General features: G+C 40.2%; 1 long non-coding RNA gene across 1 annotated transcript; it reads right to left on the bottom strand.

Moving 5' to 3' along the window:
- Positions 1-19,410: 19,410 nt before the first annotated feature.
- Positions 19,411-23,788, bottom strand: LOC143793771 (uncharacterized). The gene is made up of 3 exons (XR_013220249.1): positions 23,758-23,788; positions 20,625-20,692; positions 19,411-19,507 (listed from the first exon to the last, which is right to left on the bottom strand). It is a non-coding gene; the product is annotated as an uncharacterized LOC143793771 (long non-coding RNA).
- Between the last annotated feature and the right edge of the window lie 220 nt (positions 23,789-24,008).

Here is a 24,008-nt window from a genome sequence, read left to right as displayed (position 1 = left end):
TCTGCTTGAGGTAACGTAGGAGTAAGTGTTTCTGTCACTTCTCCAGATCTCTGAGCTCATCAGAAATCAAATAAGTAAGGTAGAAGCTCCAGTAGCCGTTGAGCTTATAGGTCTCTGACTTCATTTATGATGATCTTGCAAGACTGAAGATGAGACAGAAACATTTACTTATGTGATAAAACAGACAGGGAAGTACATTACCTCAAAATATAGCAGCTGGGAGCCCCTCCTATTTCATCTTTATACTCGCTTATCATAAGTGTGCTGTGATATGTGCCGACCATGAACTGGAGCAGATCCTTTGATCAAGCACAGCCAATACACATTACATGTCAAGGGGACATATATAGGATTATTTCAGTACAGGAGCATTTTTTAATGTATCCAATTGTGGAACTTATTATTTTTCCAAGTTCTATCAATTAAAATGTACTTTGTACATGTGACAACCCCTTTAATGTGTCAGCGCTATAGTTTTTACGAGGCCTAATAAAAGTAGCATTTATTGGGACCTCTTTCCCGAGCACACAGCTAAAATGGAAATTGCTTACAATTTTACTCCATGGAAACTTTGTAGGAATGCCAGCAGCATTTCCTTAGGCCGTGCTTGGGTATTAAATTAATAAATCCAATGAACTCTTAGTCTTGTCTTGAATCAGAACTTTTTTTTTGCTTTCTTTTAAACAGGCCTGTAGTGCACTCAAAAAATGTTTTCCTACCAGTCGACTAAGAAACAGTCTTTTATAAGAAGTAAATTTAATAGGATAGAGGTCGAAGGGACCTCAGTGTGACAAGGTAGTGGCAACGATTTGTATTCTGTCAATCTCATATCTATTCTTACTCTGAAAATACAGCATGCAATTATATATTCCAAAAGTCTGGGTTGGCTGACATGAGTCTCATTCTTTACCTTTGCTGAAATATAAAACATTAAATATCAGTAAAGAGTAATTGTTTCATAAATCTTCAGTCCACTTTTCCATGACAACTCTTATCTTCATTTCTTTTCTGGTCTTCCTGATATGAAAGTTATTTGAATTGCGCCAGTGGTACGGTACAAGCATGCTTAAAAGGTTGGACTGATGCAGGTGGAGTGACAGCAAATTGTCTTGGTGTGCTCCAGGGATGACATTTTCTTATCAGTTATGCTATTTCTAATGTCACCTTGCTCTAGCCTCTGTTACAAGCATGTCAATCAATTTATGCTCATTGAACAAATGTGGAGCCTGCCTAACCTGTATATGTAGCCAAAACACACTACTTCATTCCAAATTATTTTGTCAAATTGACCATACCAAACTTTTTTGACATGATCTCCTTTTAGTAACAGGATTGAGAAAGACTTGGAGCACTGCGGTCTTAGTTTTCAATTTTTACAGTCCTGTCTAGGACTATTATTATTATTATTATTCATTTTTATAGCGCCATTTATTCCATGGCGCTTTACATGTGAAATACGGGGCAAATATAGACAAATACATTAGACATGAGCACAAAAAAAACAAAAAAAAAAAAACAAGGCACACGGGTACATAAGGAGGGAGGACCCTGCCCGCGAGGGCTCACAATCTGCAGGGGATGGGTGATGATACACTAGGAGAGGGCAGAGCTGGTTGTGCGGCGGTTCAGTAGGTTCAGGATCACTGCAGGCTGTAGGCTTGTCGGAAGAGGTGAGTCTTCAGGTTCTTTTTAAAAGTTTCTATGGTAGGCGAGAGTCTGATGTGCTGGGGTAGAGAGTTCCAGAGTATGGGGGAAGCACGGGAGAAGTCTTGGATGCGGTTGTGGGAAGAAGAGATGAGAGGGGAGTAGAGAAGGAGGTCTTGAGAGGATCGGAGGTTGCGTGTTGGTAGGTACCGGTTGATCATGTCACAGATGTATGGAGGAGATAGGTTGTGGATGGCTTTGTAGGTCATTGTGAGGGTTTTGAACTGGAGTCTCTGGGCAATAGGAAGCCAGTGAAGGGCTTGGCATAGGGGAGAGGCTGGGGAATAGCGGGGAGGCAGGTATATTAGTCGAGCAGCAGAGTGTAGGATGGATTGGAGTGGTGCCAGAGTGCTAGACTATAAGTCATGTTCTCTTTTGTCAACATTTCAGCTAAGATGTTGCACATTTCATTGTTGACTCTCAAGTCAGGATCGCTTTGGGCAGGATCACTTGGTGCGTGCTTCATCGTATTTTTAAATTTGTAGTTTTATAATCAGCTTCTTCTCAATTTCATCCTTCATCAATTTTTATGATGTTCTCAACTGTCCTTGTATTTGATATTCATTCGTACTTTCTTAGATGCCACAGCTGTCTAAGTAAATAACAGATCTCTCTATTAGGTTAATCGCATATCAGACATTACCTCCCACACATAGAATGAATAAAGAAATGAATAGCAAGCTCCAAAACAAATATTTATTAGCCGAAAAAATGTAGCGAGCTCCAATCTGTTGCCGTACACACGTCTGTTCACCATTAAGTTACTCATATAATCAGTTATATTTAGGAAAGAATCTGAATGAACGCAGTAAGGAGAAAAACGTATACACAAAATGTCATTCGCTTTCCTCGTTTGCTCCATTGCTTAACCCCTTAAAGATGTTTTCTGGGAATAAAAAAAAAAGATAAGTAAAGGAAATGTAATTCTAAATACATTTCAAAATACTTCAATAAGCAAATCAAAATAATTTTGTCTAGGGAAGTAATCACTGTAGGATAAAAAATTGTCACAGCCTTGTTATGATAGGAAACTGTCCTGGAATGTTAAAGGGAAGGTGCTAAGATATTTATTCTTGTATTAATAATTATTGATTATTGAGGATTTTTGTTTTTGCATTTTCATTGTTTGCTCCCCTTCTTCCCAGAGCCATAACTTTTTTATTTATTGGTTAATATGGCCTTGTGAGGGCTTGTTTTGCATGGGACGAGTTGTATGTTTGAATGACACCATTGGTTTTAACATATTTTGGACTGGAAAACAGGAAAAAATATTCCAAATGCGGTGAAATTGCAAAAAAGTGCAATTCCACAGTTGGTTTTTTTTTTACCATGTTCACTAAATGCTAAAACTGACCTGCCATTATAATTCTCCAGGTCATTATGAGTTCACATAGACACCAAACATGTCTAAGTTCTTTTTCATTTAAGTGGTGAAAAAAAATTCCAAAGTTTGTTGAAAAAAAATTGTGACATTTTCCGATACCTGTTGCGTCTCCATATTTTGTGATCTCGGGCTGTGTGAGGATTTATTTTTTGCGTTTTTTTGCTGACGTTTTAAATGATTCCATTTTGGTGCAGATATGATCTCTTGATCTCCCGCTATTGCATGTTAACCCCTTCATAACCTGGGGTATTTTTGTTTTTTCGTATTCGTTTTTCACTCCCCTCCTTCCCAGAGCCATAACTTTTTTATTTTTCCGTCAATTTGGCCAAGTGAGGGCTTATTTTTTGCGGGACGAGCTGTACTTTTGAACAACTACATTGGTTTTAGCATGTCATGTACTAGAAAATGGGAAAAAAATCCAAGTGCGGTAAAATTGCAAAAAAAGTGCAATCCCACACTTGTTTTTTGTTTGGCTTTTTTGCTAGGTTCACTAAATGCTAAAACTGACCTGCCATTATGATTCTCCAGGTCATTACGAGTTCATAAACATCAAACATGTCAATGTTATTTTTTTATCTAAGCGGTGAAAAAAAATTCCAAACTTTGCTTAAAAAAAAAATAAATTGCGCCATATTCCGATACCCGTAGCATCTCCATTTTTTGTGATCTGGGGTCGTGTGAGGGCTTATTTTTTGCACGCCGAGCTGACGTTTTTAATTATACCATTATGGTGCAGATACATTCTTTTGATCGCCTGTTATTGCATTGTAATGCAATGTCGTAATTCTGGCTTTTCTAATTTTTTTCTTGCTACGCCATTTAGCTATCAGGTTAATCTTTTTTTGTTAGATCGGGCGATTCTGAATGCGGCGATACCAAATATGTGTATGTTTGAGTTTTTTTATTTTTTATTTTATTTTGAATGGGGCGAAAGGGGGGTGATTCAAACATTTTATTTTTTTTATTTTTTTCATATTTTTTAAAACTTTTTTTAACTTTTTTCATGCTTCAATAGCCTCCATGGGAGGCTAAAAATTGCAGCATTGCTATGAGCGCCGAGCACAGGGTGGAACTCATAGCAATCCGGCATCAACAACCATAGAGGTCTCAAGGAGACCTCTGGTTGTCATGCTGACACATTGCTGACCCCCGATCACGTGACCGGGGTCAGCAATGCGCACATGTCCGGCCGGATGGCTGGAAGCGCTAGTTAAATGCCTCTGTCAGCATTTGACAGCAGCATTTAACTAGTTAATAGCAGCGGGTGGATCGTGATTCCACCCGCCGCTATTGCGGGCACATCTCAGCTGTTCAAAACAGCTGACATGTCCCTGCTTTGATGCAGGCTCATCGCCGGAGCCTGCATCAAAGCAGGAGATCTGACAACGGACATACTTTCCCATCCGAGGTCAGAAAGGGGTTAATGCAATGTTGCATCAACCAAAAAAAGGTAACTCTGGTATTTTGACTATTTTCTTCATACGCCATTTAGTGATTGGGTTAATTCTTTTTTTTATTTTGATATATGAAGCGATTCTGAACGCAGTGATACCAAATACGTGTATGTCTTTTTTTTATTGCTTTTTTTAATGAGGCAAAATATATTTTTAAAACTTTTTTTTTACTTTACAATAGTTTCCATGGGAGACTAGAAGCTGCCATAACCCGATTGCCTCTGCTACATACAGGCAATGATCAGAGCGCCTGTATGTAGCAGAATTGCTGACTTGCTATGAGCGCCGACCACCATTCTGCTGAAGACTTCTGGTTATCATGCCAACCCATTGATGACCCATCGATTATACCCACAGCTGTTAGAGGTACATGTCAACTATTCAAAACAGCTGACATTTGCCAGAAAAGATGTGGGCTCAGTGCCGGAACCCACATCAAAGGGAGGGAGTCCGACATCGGCATACTATTACGCCCGATGTCGGAAAGGGTTTAAAGCACCAAAGTTTGGGTCCCTATTGACTTCTACTGGTTTTGGATCCGTGGTCAAGTTTGAGGTCAAGTTAAAAAAAAAATCAAACATTTTACTGTATTCTTGCCGAACCCAAACATCCACAGGTTCACTCATCTCTACTGGTTGTGCAGCAGATCTACATGAAGAAAGGCACTATTGTAATTCAGTTCACCATGACACTTTTTTGTCACATGTTAACAAGGTTGGGAAAACCTTGGTCACATGCATGAAATTTACAACTCAATTTCCAAAAATGTTGGAGTGCTGTGTAAATGCAAAGAAAACAAAAATATATGAAAAACTTTTATAGGTATTATTTTATTCACAACACAACAAAGAACACACATGAGAAGATAAAGTAAGACATTTAATTTGAAAAAATCTGATGTATTTAGATATTGATAGGATCACATCTGACACGCATGGATTATATATGAATATGTGCACTTTTTATTTAACTGGACTAATGCAAGCCAAAATTTTTAAAAAAATTCTTGGATTTGACTTTGTCTCGGAAGTCTGAGACCATATCAACATGGAGGGAGTTAAGCGAATGAAGAAGTCTCCGAAAAGATTCCCAGTTTGTCTTCTGGGAACCAAGATTTCTTGAGCATTTGTGTCTGGTTCATTTCTATGGAAATTGGTGAGGATTATTTCCACACTACACTGCAGAGTATGAATATATGATCAAATGTTATTTTATTTTTGCTTTTTTGATCATATTCTTTTGTCTTCAACCCTCTTAAGAAATCTCTAGAGAGTAGGAGTGAATAATGCAGATATATTGTAGAAATTAATATTTATGCACTGTCATTTTTTTCTAAACTTTTTTTAATTTGTTTCTTCTGGAAATATTACAATAATTATTCAAATGCCAGTCTTCATGCCAACTACCGCTGTCTGTATGCTTGTGATTAGAAGGTTTCATTTTATTGCAAAGACTAGGCAATTCTCAAGGAAATATAATGGCTGTGACATTGTGTGCAGGAATTAAAGTAATTAGTTAGCCCCAGTTGCCTTCAAACATACTTACAGTTTGTGCCAGTGTTATTTTACTATTAGTGATGAGAGTGAACGAATGTGCTTGGATGAGGTGCTATCCGAGCATGCTTGGGTGCTAACCAAGTGACTTCAGCTTGCTCGAAAAATAAGTTTGAGTCCCCACACCTCCATGTCTTGCAGATGTTCGACAGCCACAACAGATGCAAGGATTGCCTAACAAACAGGTAATCCCTGCATGTATTTCAGCTGTTGAGCAGCCATGAGACACTCGAACATATTTTTCGAGTGCACCGAGCATGTTCAGATAACATCTTATCCAAGTACGTTTGATTTTCACTATATTCTATATTTCAGGTCTCAGACCACTGAGCAATGAGAAGAGCAGTGGTGTTCACTAAAAATTATCAATTGTGTGTCATTTACATAAGGCATGCAAAGTTCCTTTGAAATATCTCACGAGTTCTAGTTTGTGCATCCTGGCTATGTAATTCTTCCTGTCTTGCATCTTTTTGTTGTTCACTCCTTTTTACATGGTTTTAATCTCTTAAATTGATCATGACTTTATTTTTCAGATTTCATTAGCAGAAAACCATTGCCCTATGCATTTTAAAAGTCTTTGATCCGTCTATATATTTATTGTGTTAGGGCTGCATATGCATATGGACTATATGCTTTTTGAGTGGTTTAATTTCAGGCTAACCAGGTGCACCACAGGAACTTTTACTTTATCATTTGTTTATGTTTAAAGGTCTTTTATTAATTTTTTCATTTTCAATTATGACAAGATAAAAATGATTGATTATGTATGTACTATGAAATAGTCTCCTTTGTTTGTTTTTTTATTTTGTTTGTTTTTTAGATAGGGCATGCAGTCAGAAACATCTAAGTGCTCATCTTATTATGGCAATAGTTATATTTTTGTAGTATAATGGGTACAGTTAGCCACCAGGGTTTTCTATTGAGGTACATCTACAATGGCCAATTATGCTGGTTTCTTGACACTCAATGTAAACAGTCAGCCAATCACCAATGTGCATCAGGTGAAATAATTTCCAAACTTTGGCCTGAATAAGGCTACTTTCACACTAGCGTCGGGCTCGGCCCATCGCGGTGCGTCGGGCCGAGGTTCCCGATGCTAGCGTTGTCTCCGCCGCACAACGGGGGCAGCGGATGCATTTTTCCAGCGCATCCGCTGCCCCATTGTGAGGTGCAGGGAAGTGCGGGGAGGTGGGGGCGGAGTTCCGGCCGTGCATGTGCGGTCAAAAAAGCGGACCGTCGTGAGCAAAAAACTTTACATGTAGAGTTTTTTGGTCCCGACGGTCCGCCACAACACGGCGCAACCGTCGCATGACGGTTGCGACGTGTGTCAATCCGTCGCAATACTTCGCTTAATGTAAGTCTATGGGGAAAAAATGCATCCTGCAAGCACTTTTGCAGGATGCGTTTTTTCGGCAAAACGACGCATTGTGGCGGATTGCAGTTAACGCTAGTGTGAAAGTAGCCTTAAAGACTATTTTATGATCTCCAACCACTTTCTATGTAGCTGATCAGCAGTTGCTAAATGGCTGCCAACATACATTATAAATGTCACCTTATTAAGGCTGGTTTCACATTTGCGGTGTCCGCAGCGTTTATACCGCATATATCCACATGCGTTGTGTATTCCTATATTTAACATTAGGGACGCATGCATTATTTTTTTCGCGTTTTGCCGCGTTTGACGACGCATGCGTCATTTTGTCGTTTGCGACTTGGCGCAGAAATGCAACATGTAGTAATTTTTAGAGGCGTTAATTTGCTGCCTGGAAACGCATGCGGTCGATTGCAGCAAAAAAACACATTGCTGTCTGTATGAACGCATGCGTTCACAAGCACACGCGTTTGCTTGCATTTGTGAATGCATGCGTTTCAATAGAGAAAAACTTGTCTAGACACTGATAAGCCACCCCCCACAGACAAGGTGATAAAGGTAGGTAGTGGACATTTGCAGGTCACTACTAAGCAGACACTGAAGCAGACGAGACACAGGCTACATCTTGGAGGAAAACAAGACCCTGAACAATGTGAGTATATCCTAGCCAATGCCTTCATTTTCTATTTTCTGTCTCTACATGTCCTAATTTCTTGCATTTCTTTCTTTCTACATGCATCAGAATGTCTTCTGCTTCTTCTTCTGATGAGGAGTTTCGTCCTGGGCAGTCGGAAGTCGAGCATGTCAGTGAGTTGAGTACTTGCTTCGTCAGATTGGTAAGTATTCACTGTCACATCTACACATGTGACAATTTGAATTTTTCATTTTTTAGAGCTCTTCTTCAAACAGGGCAGGAGCAGTGGACTCAAGGTCGGGTGGAAAGACAGCAGCGGGTACGTATACAAGGCTGACTGTTTACTGTATCCTCAGTCTAATATTCTTGAATCTTCTTTTCTTTCCATTCCTATTTCTTAACTTTTTTCTTCTGGAATCCTTTTGTATGTTGACTTTCCTATTCATGCTATTTCTCAGCATCTTTTTTCTTTTTTTTCCTTATGTTAATTCACTAAACTTTAATGACTTTATTTACCTTTTAGGTTCCACAGCGGGAGGATGACCTAATTGAAAATGACCTCCTTATCTCCCTGGTCCAGGAGCAAGTCCCGTTGTGGGACACCCGGGATCCACTGCACTCAAACAACTTCACGATTTGGTGCCTATGGAATGAGGTGGCCAAAGAGATGTGGGATGGCTGGGACAACGCCCCGACTCGGGTCCGAAATGCATTTGGTAAGTATTGCACTGCAGTGTGAAGCAGCAGAGACCTTGGCCGTGCTCACACAACTGTGTGTGATGAAAGAAACTTTCAGGAGTTTCTCTCATCACACGCAGTTGCGTGAGCACGGCCAAAAGTCAATTTTCTGACCTTTTTTTTTTTAACAGTGACCAAAGTCAAAACACGTTGGCGTTCGATGAAGGACCACTTCAACAAGGACCTGCGTCAAGAGAGCCGTGTTCCCAATGGTTCAGGAGCAAGGATCAGAAAATACAAATACCATCGCGTTCTGGCATTTTTAAGCCCGGTCCTTGCCCAGAGAACGTAAGTATTTTTCCCTTGCATTAGGTTGTATTGTATTGCCATAATCTGTATATTTGTATTCCACAGGATTTTGCGTCTGGTTAATTTTTGGTATTAATTTTTTCTTTTTCCTTTTTTCACAGCACATGGAGCACAACTGTTGGCCCAGGTTCTGGAGCGGTCCTTCGTCCGACAGCCACGGACCCGTCCCAGCCATCCAGCAGCGCAGCAGCAAGTGGGCCTTCCACACTAACTGGAGACCAGAGAGCTGGTCCATCAGGTCTTCCCCTTTCGCAGTCCTCTTCCACTACCCCTTTTTTGGGGGGCTCCTCCCGGCAGCGGCAGAGGGCATCGGACAGGTCACTCATGCCCGAGTTTTCGCACTTGAGCTTGGTTTTACACGACGCAATCAAGGCTTTGAGTGACCGATATGGATATTTCACATAACCTCTTGAATGCACGTATCCAGGAGGTCACCAAAAGCCTGGACCAAGTTAAAGCTGACCTCCAGAGGCCAGCACATCATTTTTTTAACCAAATTGAGCAGGGCATGTCGGAACACCTTACTCCTGATCTCCAGCTGAGTGTCATGCAGGCCTGCAATGCTGATTACGTGCAGGCTATGCAGCAGAGTCGGTGTTTCCAGCAGATAGTGTCGGCATATCCACCTGTGCCTTCACTGTCACGATTAACCACAATGCCGACCTCTGCTGCATACCACTGCACAGCCACCTCAATTCCTAGCACTGCCGGACACCACTACAGCACCACCACCATGCCGAGTGCAGTTGGACATCCCACCGCCACCACCATAACAACCGCTGCTCCTGCTTGGACCTCCTCCACTGACACCACGATGCAGCAGGACCCCGGCATGGCCTTCAGTACCGCCACCACTACGATGCAGCAGGACCCTGGCATGGCCTTCCGTACCGCCACCACCACGATGCAGCAGGACCCTGGCATGGCCTTCCATACCGCCACCACCACGATGCAGCAGGACCCTGGCATGGCCTTCCGTACCGCCACCACCACGATGCAGCAAGACCCTGGCATGGCCTTACGCTCTACAAGCACTATGGACTCTGGCATGGCTGCAAGTTCTACGAGTACTATGGACTCTGGCATGGCCTTACGCTCTACAAGCACTATGGACTCTGGCATGGCTGCATGCTCTATGAGAACTATGGACTCTGGCATGGCCTTACGCTCTATGAGCACTATGGACTCTGGCATGGCTGCATGCTCTACGAGCACTATGGACTCTGGCATGGCTGCACGCTCTACAAGCACTATGGACTCTAGCATGGCTGCACGCTCTATGAGAACTGTGGACTCTGGCATGGCCTTACGCTCTATGAGCACTATGGACTCTGGCATGGCTGCATGCTCTATGAGCACTATGGACTCTGGCATGGGGCAGCCGGACCCTGACAGGTCACCCACTACTACGCCACGCCATATGAGCCCACGAAGGCTTCCCAGAACCCAGGAAACCCCCCCAAAAAAACAGAGGACTCTTAGTATTCCTCCCCCTTCACCTCCCAATGTGTCTGTAATGTCAGGTTTGTCTCACCCTTCCAGTGCGTCTCAAGCCTCTCATGTGTCAAGCCCCATCCCTGAACTTCCAGACCCTACTAGTTTCATTGCCCCTTCTCCTGCCACCTCTGCGTCGTCCACGGTTAGCCAGGCCTCAGTGCTTCACACACCCCGTTTACATCACCCTACCCCAAGCCGGCACAGTTAAATACATTTTTTGGCTGTTAAAAAATAAAAAAAAATTTGATTTGCCCCAATTATGTTTGGTTTATTGTGTCTTCCACCACCGGCAACATACACACACTGTGCACCAAATAAGAAACTTCGCCACACACTTTATTTTTTGGCCACAACATATCTCCAGTAGTTATAAAAAAAAGACTGCAGTTTTGTGTGTCTTTAGTATAGAGATATAAGGTGGTCCAAAAAAGGTATACTTGTATTATCTCCAAAATCTCTTCTTTCTACTTTGTCTGTGACTAGTGTTGCAGTCAAAAGTGAAAATGGCAGACATACAGTGCAGAACTCTACTGAACAGGTCAGGTGTCAAAAAACTCATTAGTTAGGAACCTGACCTGGTGAGTAGAGAACTGCCTTGTATAACCTCCATTTTCTCTTCTGTGTACATAATCTATTACACACAAATTGAAGGGACGATGGTGATCACACACGGCATATCTATGCTCACCTGCACAGGTGTCAGAAGTAGTGAATTCATGAAGCTGTATGTGCATCATGAATTCATTATTTTTGACACCTGACTTGATGAGTATAGATCTCTTTAGTGTGACAGTCATTGTCTCTTCAGTCTGTGTCCAATGGATACTGCAGAACAGAATCAGGACGCAATGACGTCAACAAGCTTACCACTAAAGCAACATGGCTGCCATAACACTAGCAGTTTGTGGCCAGTGTTTTATATCAGTATTTGTAAACCAAAACAAGGAGTGGAACAATAAGTAAATTATGATATTAACATAATAACAAGCACCTTTGCCTTTATCACCCACTCCTGGTTTTGGATTACAAATACTGATATTAAATGCAGAACAAATACAAATACAATACAAACAAAAAAGTTTTAGGACAGCCTTGGTTTGTAGAGGAAAAACATAGGACACACGGTCAACACAATCAAAACTAAAGTTTATTAATGAGAAATATTATCATTTCTGAAAATTACTGGTACAGATCGAATTACAACAGGACATTACACAACATTGTCCTGCCATGACACACGTCCAATATCTGAATCAAAAAAGCAGCAAATTGGTCCCGCATGTGACCAACTGCTGCAGTTGACCGCAGCGGGTGATGCTGGAAATCGGGCAGTGGGTGTGCAACTGGTTCATCCAGTTCATTGTTGGGCTGCTCCTTAGCCATTATATAATTGTGCAGAACCACACAGGCTTTGACCACCTCGTCGACTGTTTCCACTTTTAGATTTATGGCTGATGCAAGAATGCACCATTTAGAGACCAGAATGCCAAAGGTACACTCTACTGTTCTTCGGGCCCTGGTCAGTCTGTAGTTAAAGATCCTTCTAGTGTGGTTCAAGTCCCAACTGGAATAGGGCTTCAGTATGTTTTGACACATCTGAAAGGCCTCATCCCCAACCATAGCAAATGGCATTGGTGGACCTTGAGTGTTGGGGAGAGGTTGTGGCGGGGGGAAATTGAAATTTTTGCCATACACACGGCGGCCCATATCCGAGTTCTTGAAAGTCTGGGAATCGTTGCCACGGCCAAAAGCTCCAATGTGCACGGCGATGAAGCAACAGTTTGCATCAGCTATTGCCATGAGCACAACAGAAAAATATTTTTTATAGTTGAAATACTCTGATCCTGTTCTGGCAGGTTTGATAATGTGAATGTGCTTTCCATCCACCGCTCCTAAACAGTTGTGGAAATCACACACACCAGAATTTTTCTGAAATTTCAATCCACATGTCGACAGTGAGTAGGGGTATAAACTCATCCCGGAGTACATTCCACAAAGCCCGACAGGTGTCTGCAACTATTCCGGACAGGGTGGATATTCGAAGCCGGTATTGGAAGTGGAGGGATGATAAACTCTCTCCGGTTGCCAGAAATCTGTAAGAAAAAGAAACCCCCCAAAAATTACAAACTATTCTATTTATGGTGTGGTTTCGCTAAAGAAAGAAAGGAAAATACCCAAAACATACATGTCAGAAAACACAAATTTTGGACTGTCATTGTTTTAGATTTTGGAACGTACCATAATGTAACCAGCAGACGTTCCTCCGGTGGAATCGCTCTACGGAGCTGAGTGTCCTTTCTCCGTATGGCTCCTTTGACACGAGCAAGCAAATCCCGGAACGAGTCTTGTGACATCCTTGTATATTCATGGAATTTCTCCGGGTTGGCATTAAGCTCGCCATACAGCGTGTGATAGGCTTCACGGCTCTCACGTAGTTCGATAATGGGGTGTCTCCAAAAACGCCTACATTGTCTCCTTCTCCATCTTTCGCAATTTCTGTCTTGCTCCCAAGCTAAAGCACAGGCAAGAAACAGCTTGATGCTTAAAACCAGGTTGAAATAAAAGCTCTCCATGCGTAGATCCATCATGACACAGGATACAGTAGGAAACTGTTAAGATTTCAGTAGCCCTAGGGTCTATATATAGAGATCCCATAATACACGCCCTCTGTAGTCCCATTGGTGGTGTCCGGTTATCTTGATTTTTCTCTTGTGAAATTTCTCATCATGTGCACCAAAAACGCAAACGCATGAAAAAAAACGCATATAAACGCGTACAAACGCGGCGTTTTTTTTAACCGCATGTGGTAACCCATGCGTCTAAAAAACGCCGCATTTGTATGCGTTTATATGCTTTTTTTTCAACCACTTGCGTATGCGAATTAAACGCTGCAGATTTAAACACTAATATGAAACTAGCCTTAGACTTCTTTTAGCTTTTTATGAACTTTCTTTCTGATGAAATTGTAATGAACAGCAAAGCAAAAGGGCATACAATTTGTAGATAAGAAATACATAGAGTATAAATATAAGGGGGTCTGACTGCAGGGTCAGACTACACAGAGTTTGTTTTTGTTACGATGGAGACACATAAATCTGAATACAAGCTATATATGCAAAACAGACATAAATGTTTAATGAAAACAATCAACAAACTGGCTTTATTTTTCATCTGAAATGCACTAAAAAGAAAATGAATTTGAAGTAATGTTTACCATTTTTTGAGTAGTAACTCTGGAATCCCTGAAATTTATATAAATCATCTGTGCATGTTGAAAAATATGTTTTTAAAGAGAAACTTTCTTTTTCGCCTACTCCTTTCCCTTGCCTGCTGAACTCTTCCTATATACTAAAATGATGTAAAAATCCTTATGGATTCACAGTTACACTGCTCAGTATTTCAGTGTAATTTTCACCATGTTGCTGCTTCTAAGAGTATGAAACAGAGAGTCAAGAGAGCAGGATCCCCTCTTGTCTGTGTGCAATTTATGACAGACATTCTAGATAGAGATGGACGGATCATGTAAGATTCAAATTAAATGGTTCACTTGAATGTTCCCTGGAAATATAATTCAGATACATTATTCTCTGAAAACTTAATGTCACTTATTAAGCTTTGGGGTCTGGAGAGACCTCCGGACATAGTAAATGTAAGCTTTAAATTATATGTACTGCCCACCTGTCTGGCCCCACCGCTCCTCACTGTCATCTATCAGATCTCACTGCATCTTCTTATCACTGCTGTGAGCATTGAATCTTCAGGTTTCCTCATGCTATGTTGGGGATTTTAGCGTTCACAGTGGTGATAAGATGATACAATACAGACTGGTTGACTGACAGTGAGGAGCAGATGGCCGAAGACATGAATGGTAACATAAATGTAAGTATTTTTTTATTTTTCTCTACCTTTTAAAGGCTCTTTATGGACCAGAAAAATGACAGTCATGGGCCACCATATGCTGAGTATGCATTGAAGCTATTTACAAAAAATCCACATTTTAATGAATGCTTATATTTGTAAAATTCAAATAGAATTGAATTCCACTCGGATATATTAATTTATATCTAATTCCAGCAGATAAAGTCCACCCCTCCCAACATGGCTATTTTCCATTCTTGCATTTTCATTTTTTTCTTCTTTCAAAAGTCCTAAAAAAAATTCCATTGACATATGAGGGCTCCTCATGGGGTTTTTAAAGGCAGATGAGGGCTGACTATCACATCAATCATCTGCCAGGAAAGATGTAGGCTCATTTCTTGAACCCATATCAAAGTCAGGGAGATGGCATGTGGAGACTGCACATAATATGTCGGTAAGGAGTTGAAGGAAACTGACAATTAGAGATTGGAAACAGAAAGGAACCCTCGTGAAAATACCAAAAACAGGATGAAATAATACTAATAGTATGTCAGAAATATTTTTATTCCTTATGTATGAAAAGTCATGACAGCTTATTCTGAAACGTTAATGAAAAGACAGGCATGTTTAACCCCTTCACTTCCCAGATTATGTTCACCTTCCAGACCAGGCAAAATTTTACAATTCTGACCAGTGTCACTTTCTAGGACAATCACTCTGGAAGGCTTCACTACATCTCAGTGATTCTGATATTGTTTTTTAATGACACATTGTACTTTATGTCAGTGGTAAATTTAGGTGGATATTTTTGCGCTGATTTAAGAAAATATTGTAAATTTGGCAAAAATGTTGAAAATGTTGCAATTTTCAAACTTTTAATTTCAATGCCCTTAAAAAGGATATACCGTATGTATAACACAAAATAGTTAATAAATAACATTTTCCACAAGTCTACTTTACATCAGTTGAAACATAATTTGCTTTGTTAGTTGGTTAGAAGGGTTAAACGTTGATCAACAATTTCTCGTTTTTCCAACAAAATATACAAAACCAATTTCTCAGAGACTACATATCATTTGAAGTGGCTTTGAGGGCTTATGTGATAAAATATACCCAAAATTGACAGCATTTAAAAAAAATGTACCCATCAAGGTGCTTGAAACCAGAATCAATAAGTTTATTAACCGTTCAGGTGTTTCAAAGGAATTAAAGCAAATTGGAAGGAGAAAATTAAAATGTAACTTTTTCCCACAAAAATGTGGCTTCAGCCCATAATTTGTTCTGTAATTTCTCTTAAATACGTCGATACCCCATATGTGGTGGAAAACAACTGATTGGACACACGGCAGGGCTTGGAAGGGAAGAAGCGTCATTTGAATTTTGAAATGCAAAATTGGTTGAAATAAGTAGCGGATGCCATGTCGTGTTTGCAGAGCATCTGATGTGCCTAAACAGCATAAACCCCCCACAAGTAATATTATTTTGGAAACTACACCCCTCAAGGAATTTATCTAGAATAATGGTGAGCTTGAACCCACAGGTGCTTCACAGAATTTTATAATGCTGTGCCGTGAAAATAAAATGTTGCTTCAGCCCCAAATTTTTATTTTCCCAAGGGTAACAGAAAAAATGGACCCCAAAATTTGTTTAGTAACTTCTCCTGAGTACAGCCCAAGCCCCATATGTTGTGATATGATACTGTTTGAGCGAATGGCAGGGCTCAGAAGAGAAGGAGTGCCATTGGACTTTGGAATGCAAAATTGGCTGGAATAGCAGATGCCATGTGGCGTTTGTAGAGTCCCTGATGTGCTTAAAGAGTGGAAACACACAACAAATGACCCCATTTTGGAAACTACACCCTTCAAGGAATTTATTTCAGGTTTAGTAAGCACCTTGAACACACAGGTGCTTCACAGAATTTTATAACTTTGAAATGTGAAAAAAATGTTGGTTTTGCTCCAAATGTTTCATATTTAGAAGGGTAAACAATGGTACACTGATACCCAATATATAACGAAAACTAATGTTTCGGTGCACAGAAGGGCTCAGAAGGAAAATAATGCCATTTGAAATTTGGAGCATCATTTTGGCAGGAATACATTGCAGATGCCATGTCACATTTGAAGAGCCCCTGACATGCCAAAACAGCAGAAAACCCTATAAGTGACCTCATTTTGGAAACAACATCTCTCAAGAAATTCATCTAGGTGTGTAGTGAGCATTTTTAAACTTCAGGTGATTCACAGAACTGTTTAACATTGGGCTGAGTAAATGGAAAATTAACATTTTTTTCAACTAAAATGTTGCTTTGATTCAACGTTTTTAATTTTCAGAAGGAGTAATAGTAGAAAACGAACAATACAATTTGTTACACAATGTCTACTGCATACGCAATACCCCATGTGTGGTTGAAAACTACTTTAGAGGGGGCGTGGCCTAGGCAGCAATGGTGTAAGGTGTGCGGTGTCTAAGCTCCTGAGTGACATCGTCTGAAATCAACTCAAACCGTGGAAAAACAGCATCCTTTGGTAAAAATAATTGAGGATATGTTCCCAGTATCTCTCTAGGATAACAGAGAGCCTAAATTTGTGACTTAATTGTCTCTTCTGAGAGAAATTCCTGTCAGCATTTTGAGGCCTGTCAATCTTTGTGACAGGAATCCTCAGCCATTTTTCCTGCCGGTTTTCTCCCTGTTAAAGTGACTGTGATTCCTCAGCTTGTCCACCCAGTACTGTGACAACCCACCTGACAACAGAGGAACCCCTGGAATTAACGGGTCACAGTGTTTATTACCTTCACCCCGACACCGGCCCGGCTAATTAGAGAAGTACCAGCTCTCCGGGCGCCATCTTAGAAAATCGTCATCTGACACAATAGGAGTATTTACCGCCCTGCCCATCTCTATACAGCACCAAGCCTCCCCGGACTGAAAGGCGGAGGCAGAAAAGAACAATTAAGGATTCAGGGAGGATCCGGTGAAGTGACGGACAGCGCTTCACACCACCTCTGACACTCCCCTGGACTTTGCATCATAGGAGAAAACAGAAGACGCCGCCATTTTATTGGTGGTCAGCGGCGGACCAGGCGACACGCACGACCGGCTCCTGTTAAAGCTGCGCCGGACAACACAAGCTGGACCCGATCAGCTGCAAATCTACTCGGCGGTAAGTTCCAGCTCCTGGCTGGGAAAGTCCCTGCACGGAAGACGACAACGCGGCAACACAAGCTGAGGACTCAGACAGCCGGCCGGACTGCTTCAGCGCCATTTCTGGAGGTGGTGAGTTCCAGCTTATGCTGGATGCTGCATCACAGGGGGTAGAGAGATTAACGGAGACCGATGGTCCGGAACGCCGTTGGCTCTGAAGATCCTGCCAGATCCACTAGCAAGAAGAAGAGACTACAACACAACTAATCCTGCTGACGACTAGTTAGGAGCCTGAAAGGCTTTTAATGCAAAAGAGCTATAACCTAATTTCTCTGGCAGGATCAACCCCAGGTGAATAGTATTAGTTTACACACCCCTCTGTATCTCTGCATAGTCATAACTACCGCCTGCCTATATAGTACCTTCTCTCTCCTAATTATATTCTTAGGGTTATTGTAATAAGCAACCCTTTGTCTCTTACTTCAGAGTTACCAGTAGAGAATTCTGACTAATCCTCCCTAAAATTCTTCCACGACAACATATAAATCAGTCTATATAACTCCAACTTTGCTGGGAGATTTAGAGTGTGGGCAACCCTCCTACCCTATTCTGTGACTGTCTTAGTTACTACTATCTGAACTCTAGAGCACGGATCGGGGATAATTATGAGTAAATCCTCGGCCAAACCCCAATTCTCAAACATGGCCTCATCAAATTCTCAAAAAGCCCAAAAATGTAAAGGGGTAGGGCGAAATACATCAAAAGACTTGATAACTAAAACAAGTCCCAATAGGTCCAGGTCCCCACTAAAAGATGAGGAAGAATCAGACCACAAAAAACTCTCTAACCGCAATGAAGTAAAACAATCCTCCCCCACTACTATTATGGAGATGGATTCATCTACCTCTTTAAAGAGGAAAATTCCAGAGGTTATAGCCGAAAAATACACTACTCCACATGACTCATCTGACGAGGTCTCAGAAACCTCTCCTAACTTGAGCCCAGCTAAATCCAAGCAAAAAATAAGTAGCCCAAACATAGACAATACCCAGGGATTTGACCTGAATTCTGTGGGGATTCTTATATCTAAATTGACAGGGAAAATGGACAAATTCGAAAATAGTATGAATGAAAAATTTGATAAACAAAATAAATTACTAGAAGACTCATTGTCCCTCCTCAGCAAAAGGATGGACAGGTTTGAGGACAGAATTAAAAAAATAGAAGAGAGGCCAGATCTAACCTCTAAAATAAACAAAGACATAACAAAAGAGTTGCACAAGCTGAAGCTCAAGGTAGCGGATTTAGAAGATCGAAATCGCAGAAACAATATTAAAATTAGGGGCATCCCCGAGACCATAGGCCCAAACAAACTGGAGGAATTTACCAAAAAATTATTCAGGAAAATTATTCCCTCCCTAACGGAGCAAGAGCTAGAAATTGACAGAATACATAGGCTGCCAAAACCGCCCACCATCCCTAAAGACCTACCCAGAGACACACTCATGAGAGTGCACTTCTTCAAAACAAAAGAAAGAATCCAAAATTACTTTAGAGAAAATAAACATTTCCCTGAGCCATTTGAAAAACTAAAAATATATGCTGACCTCTCCAAAGAAACGATTGAAGGGAGGAAAACTTTTCAAAGCATTATTATTTATTTATTATTTATTTATTTATTTAAAGCATTACCATACCTCTCAGGGACAATGAAATCTCCTATAAGTGGGGATTCCCACTCAAGTTAATAGTCAACTAAAAAGGCAACTTTATCGTTCTTAATTCTCCAGAAGAAGGCAGAGACTTCTTGCACTCCATCAGTATTCCTCTTCAACCACGACATAAGGATCGCCTTGACTCTGATGGTAAAACATGAAGAGTTTTTGATCAAGTTTATTGTTTACTTAAATGGGAAACTATCCCGATAAGAAGCTAATACCTATCTTTGGTCGTTCTTGTTAATGTTACATGGGTATAAGTTCAACAACCAAGAAGGTGTTGCTTGGGAGCTAGTAACACGAACTTTTCCCCCCAACAGGTGAAGTCAGGTTCACCGCAGTGGACCACTTCAAGTGGACATTTCAGTTTACTGTTTATTGTTCTTACTTTTATTTAAAGTATATAGGTTTGTTAATCCTCACAGGTTTGCTTATACACAATGAGTTAAAAATTATTATCTTACAATGTAAGAGGTTTAAATAGTCCACACAAAAGACACACCCTTTGGAGAGAACTAATTAAAAGCCATGCCGATATAATTTGTATACAGGAATCCAAATTTAAACACACAGACAACCCAAAATTTTCGCATAAAAACTTCCCACATATCTACAAGTCTGACAACACAAAAAAGAAAGCTGGCGTGGTCACCATCATCAAAGGAACTATCTCATTTGAATTTCTAGAGGAGATCAAAGATGCTAAAGGGAGATTTCATATTCTTGTTTGTTCTCTGAATAACCAGATTTGCACAATCGTTAATATCTACTCCCCCAACACGGGTCAAATAGCTTTCCTAAACAAAGTAAATAAAAAAGTCATATCAATCAAGAGAGGTGCCATGATTTGGTTGGGAGACTTTAATATGGTTCCGAATGCAAATATGGATTCCTCCAACCCAAATAGATACAGACCACACACTTTAGACAATTGGATACATCAAAATGAATTATTTGACATCTTTCGGTGCCTAAACACCACTTCAATTGAATTCTCCCATTTCTCTGACCCTCATCAATCAGCGTCACAAATTGACTTAATCCTATCAGATATCTTTACACTCCCCAAGATCCATAGAATTACTATAGAAAGGAAAACCTTCTCGGACCACTCCCCAGTTTCAGCGGAAATTCAAATTGGCCATACGATTAATAAAAATCCACTATGGAAATGTGACGCTAACCTATTACACCACCCTGATCATAGATCAATAATAGAAAAATCACTAACAAATTATTTCACAGAAAACTCACCTACCGAAACAACCCCATTCACCCATTGGTGCGCCCATAAAGCGGTCATAAGGGGCATCATGATCCAAATCTCTGCAAAAAGGAAAAGAATGTTTAGGATCCAGATTGAGGAGATTCAAAATAAAATAAAAGATAAGGAAAGCGAACAACTAAATTCAAACCCCCCATCTACTCAAATTAAAACAGAGCTACTAAAACTCAGGCAGGAGCTCAAGAAAATCATTTTTTCATCATACCATACCATGGTCAAAATTTCCAAAATGAAGCAGTAGTCCTCAATTAATAAGCCAACGCGATACATGACTAATAGAATGAAAAAGATAAGACAAGTAAACAGGATCACCAAAATACAAACAAAAAATGGTACAACGGTATCTCATCCCCAAGATATAGCCAACTCCTTCGCAGATTATTACAGCAAATTGTATAATTTACATTCCCAGCCCTCCACCCCACTTCCCAATATTTCTGACACTGAAAAATTCTTGACCTCAATTAGCCTTCCAAAATTGACCCTTGGTGATTTAGAAAACCTAACCTCCCCTTTTTCCCTAGAAGAAATAGAAAGAACCATTCTTCAACTCAAGGACTTTAAATCGCCAGGCCCAGATGGTTTCGGAAATGAATATTATAAAACCTTCACCAAATTACTCTCCCCACATCTACAAAACCTTTTTAATATAGCTAGTTCCTCAGGTAAATTCCCAGCAGAAATGTTAGAATCGACAATTATTTTAATTCCCAAACACAATTCGGACTTAACCCTTGTTAATAATTACAGGCCAATTTCCTTAATCAATACAGATCTGAAAATTTACTCCAAGCTAATTGCAAATAGGCTCAAATCCTATTTGCCGTTATTGGTTCATGGGGACCAAATGGGTTTTATAACAGGTCGTCAAGCGCCAGATGGTACTAGAAGACTTATCAACTCAATTAAATTGATTCATTCCTCTAAAGAGCCATCTGTAATTATTACTCTAGACGCCGAAAAGGCTTTTGACCGATTAAATTGGCTTTATTTAACATCAGTACTTCAAAAATTTGGGTTTAATGAAAAATATATCAACAGCGTAATGGCACTCTATTCAAAACCAACAGCCAAAATTTATGCAAACAATTACTCCTCTACACCATTTAACATTTCAAATGGTACACGACAAGGGTGCCCTTTATCTCCGCTGCTTTTTATTTTATCAATGGAACCACTGGCGCAATCAATTAGGCAAAATAATTCCATAAAAGGTCTACAAACGCGAACACGCCATTATAAGATAGGGCTCTTTGCCGACGACATGATGTTTACCCTGACGGACCCCTATGAATCAGTTTCGGAGCTACAAAAAAACATTCAATTTTTTTCAACTATTACCTTTTTTAAGATAAACGAAAATATATCCTAAATATTGCCATTTTACTTGACGGAATTAGAAACAAAGAAAATAAAAGATATTGTTTCATTCATTTGGTCGGAAGGAGACCTAGACTATCTAGGTACAATCATTTCAAAAAACTTAGACACATTAATGAAGAAAAACTTGAACAAACTCTTGGAAAATATAAACAAAGACCTGGGTTTCCTCGGTACTAAAGACCTCTCATGGTGGGGCAGAGTATTGGCAACTAAAATTTTTATCAAAAGAAAAAAGGAATATAGTCAGCTTACCGGTCTTGGACGAAATCCCCAGACCTGCCAACGCCCAGCACGGTTCAGGGTGAGCGCCCACAGCAAATGAAGACAAAAAGAGAAATGATCCAGCTGGAGGTGGAGGCAGTTCAAACTTTGTGAGACTTTATTAGACAACTAAACCGATAAATAGTTCTTCAAAATGAAAAATCTTTACATAGCAAACACCTGGCACACCAGTGAGGAGGATCAACGCATTTCAACTATGAAGTCTTACTCATGATCTCGCGTTGATCCTCCTCACTGGTGTGCCAGGTGTTTGCTATGTAAAGATTTTTCATTTTGAAGAACTATTTATCGGTTTAGTTGTCTAATAAAGTCTCACAAAGTTTGAACTGCCTCCACCTCCAGCTGGATCATTTCTCTTTTTGTCTAAAATTTTTATCGTCCCAAAAATCTCTTATATACTGAGAACACTTCCCCTAAAAATCAACACTTCCTACCTGACTAGCTTCCAATCAACAATAAATACGTTTATTTGGAATAAAAAAAGGGCCTGCATTTCCACAAACATTCTATATAAATGCAAGGAATTTGGGGGCATAGGCTTACCAAACATTACAGCTTTATATCTATCGAATTTAATAAAACAAAGCCAGTATTGGTTCATGAAAGAAGATCCTCCGAATTGGCTTGACCTTGAAATTGAACTTAACCATAGGAAATCTCCCAAAGAATTGGTTTTTGACCATATTCTCAACAGACCTTATAAGGCCTACGCCCATCACCCTATCTTTTCTCCCATTATATATGCCTGGAATAAATTGTCCAAACGAAAGAGAGGCTCCAACAGGAAAGTCCTCCTCCAAAATACCCCTATAGAGATTATCATGCTTACCCAAAATATTAACCCCTCCCCCATATGGAGAGACAATGGGATTCAAAAATTAAATGATATCCATGATGGGGTTAAATTTCTCACCTTCAGCTCTATTAAACAAACATTTAAAATACCCTCCTCAGCCTTTTTCCCTTACATGGTACTAAAGGACCAAGCTCAAAAATTCATTACAAACAAACCAAAAATATCTGAAGCAACTATTAATTTACTAAAAAACCCCACACACAATTTATTTTGGAGTAACAAGCAAATATATCGGTGGTTTAACAATGACACACAATTTAATAAGTTAGCTCATATGATAAAATGGGAAGGGGATCTGAATGTAACGTTCACTCTAGAACAGTGGGAAAATGCAATCCACTTTACTTATGCATCAAACATCTGCATGACACTGAAAGAGGCCTACTATAAAATAACAACAAGATGGTACTATACTCCGGCTCGCCTTTCTCATCTGCCATCAGGAGGATCTCCATTATGCTGGAGAGAATGTGGAGAGCGTGGAAGTTTGCTACATGTGTTTTGGTCATGCCCCCAGGTAAAACCCTTATGGAGGCAAGCCATAAAATTAATTAACAAATTATTAACAGGTAATATTATAGTTACCCCTGCAATGGCCTTGTTGTCCCTGAACTGGGAAAAAATAGACACAAATCTGAGATCTCTTATCATCCATATCTGCCTTGTGGTCAAACAAATCATAGCTTTCCATTGGAAGAATCCGATTTTACCGGCTTTTACTGAAATTATAGACCAAATTAACTTACACAAGACATACGAAGAAAACTTCGCAATAGCAAATAATTACTATACGAAACATGATAGGAAATGGAAGAAATGGGTTGAGGTAAACTCTA

This window comes from Ranitomeya variabilis, chromosome 1, assembly GCF_051348905.1.
Source record: "Ranitomeya variabilis isolate aRanVar5 chromosome 1, aRanVar5.hap1, whole genome shotgun sequence".
In the NCBI taxonomy this organism is placed as follows: domain Eukaryota; kingdom Metazoa; phylum Chordata; class Amphibia; order Anura; family Dendrobatidae; genus Ranitomeya; species Ranitomeya variabilis.
This window is presented reverse-complemented; position numbering and strand designations above follow the sequence as displayed.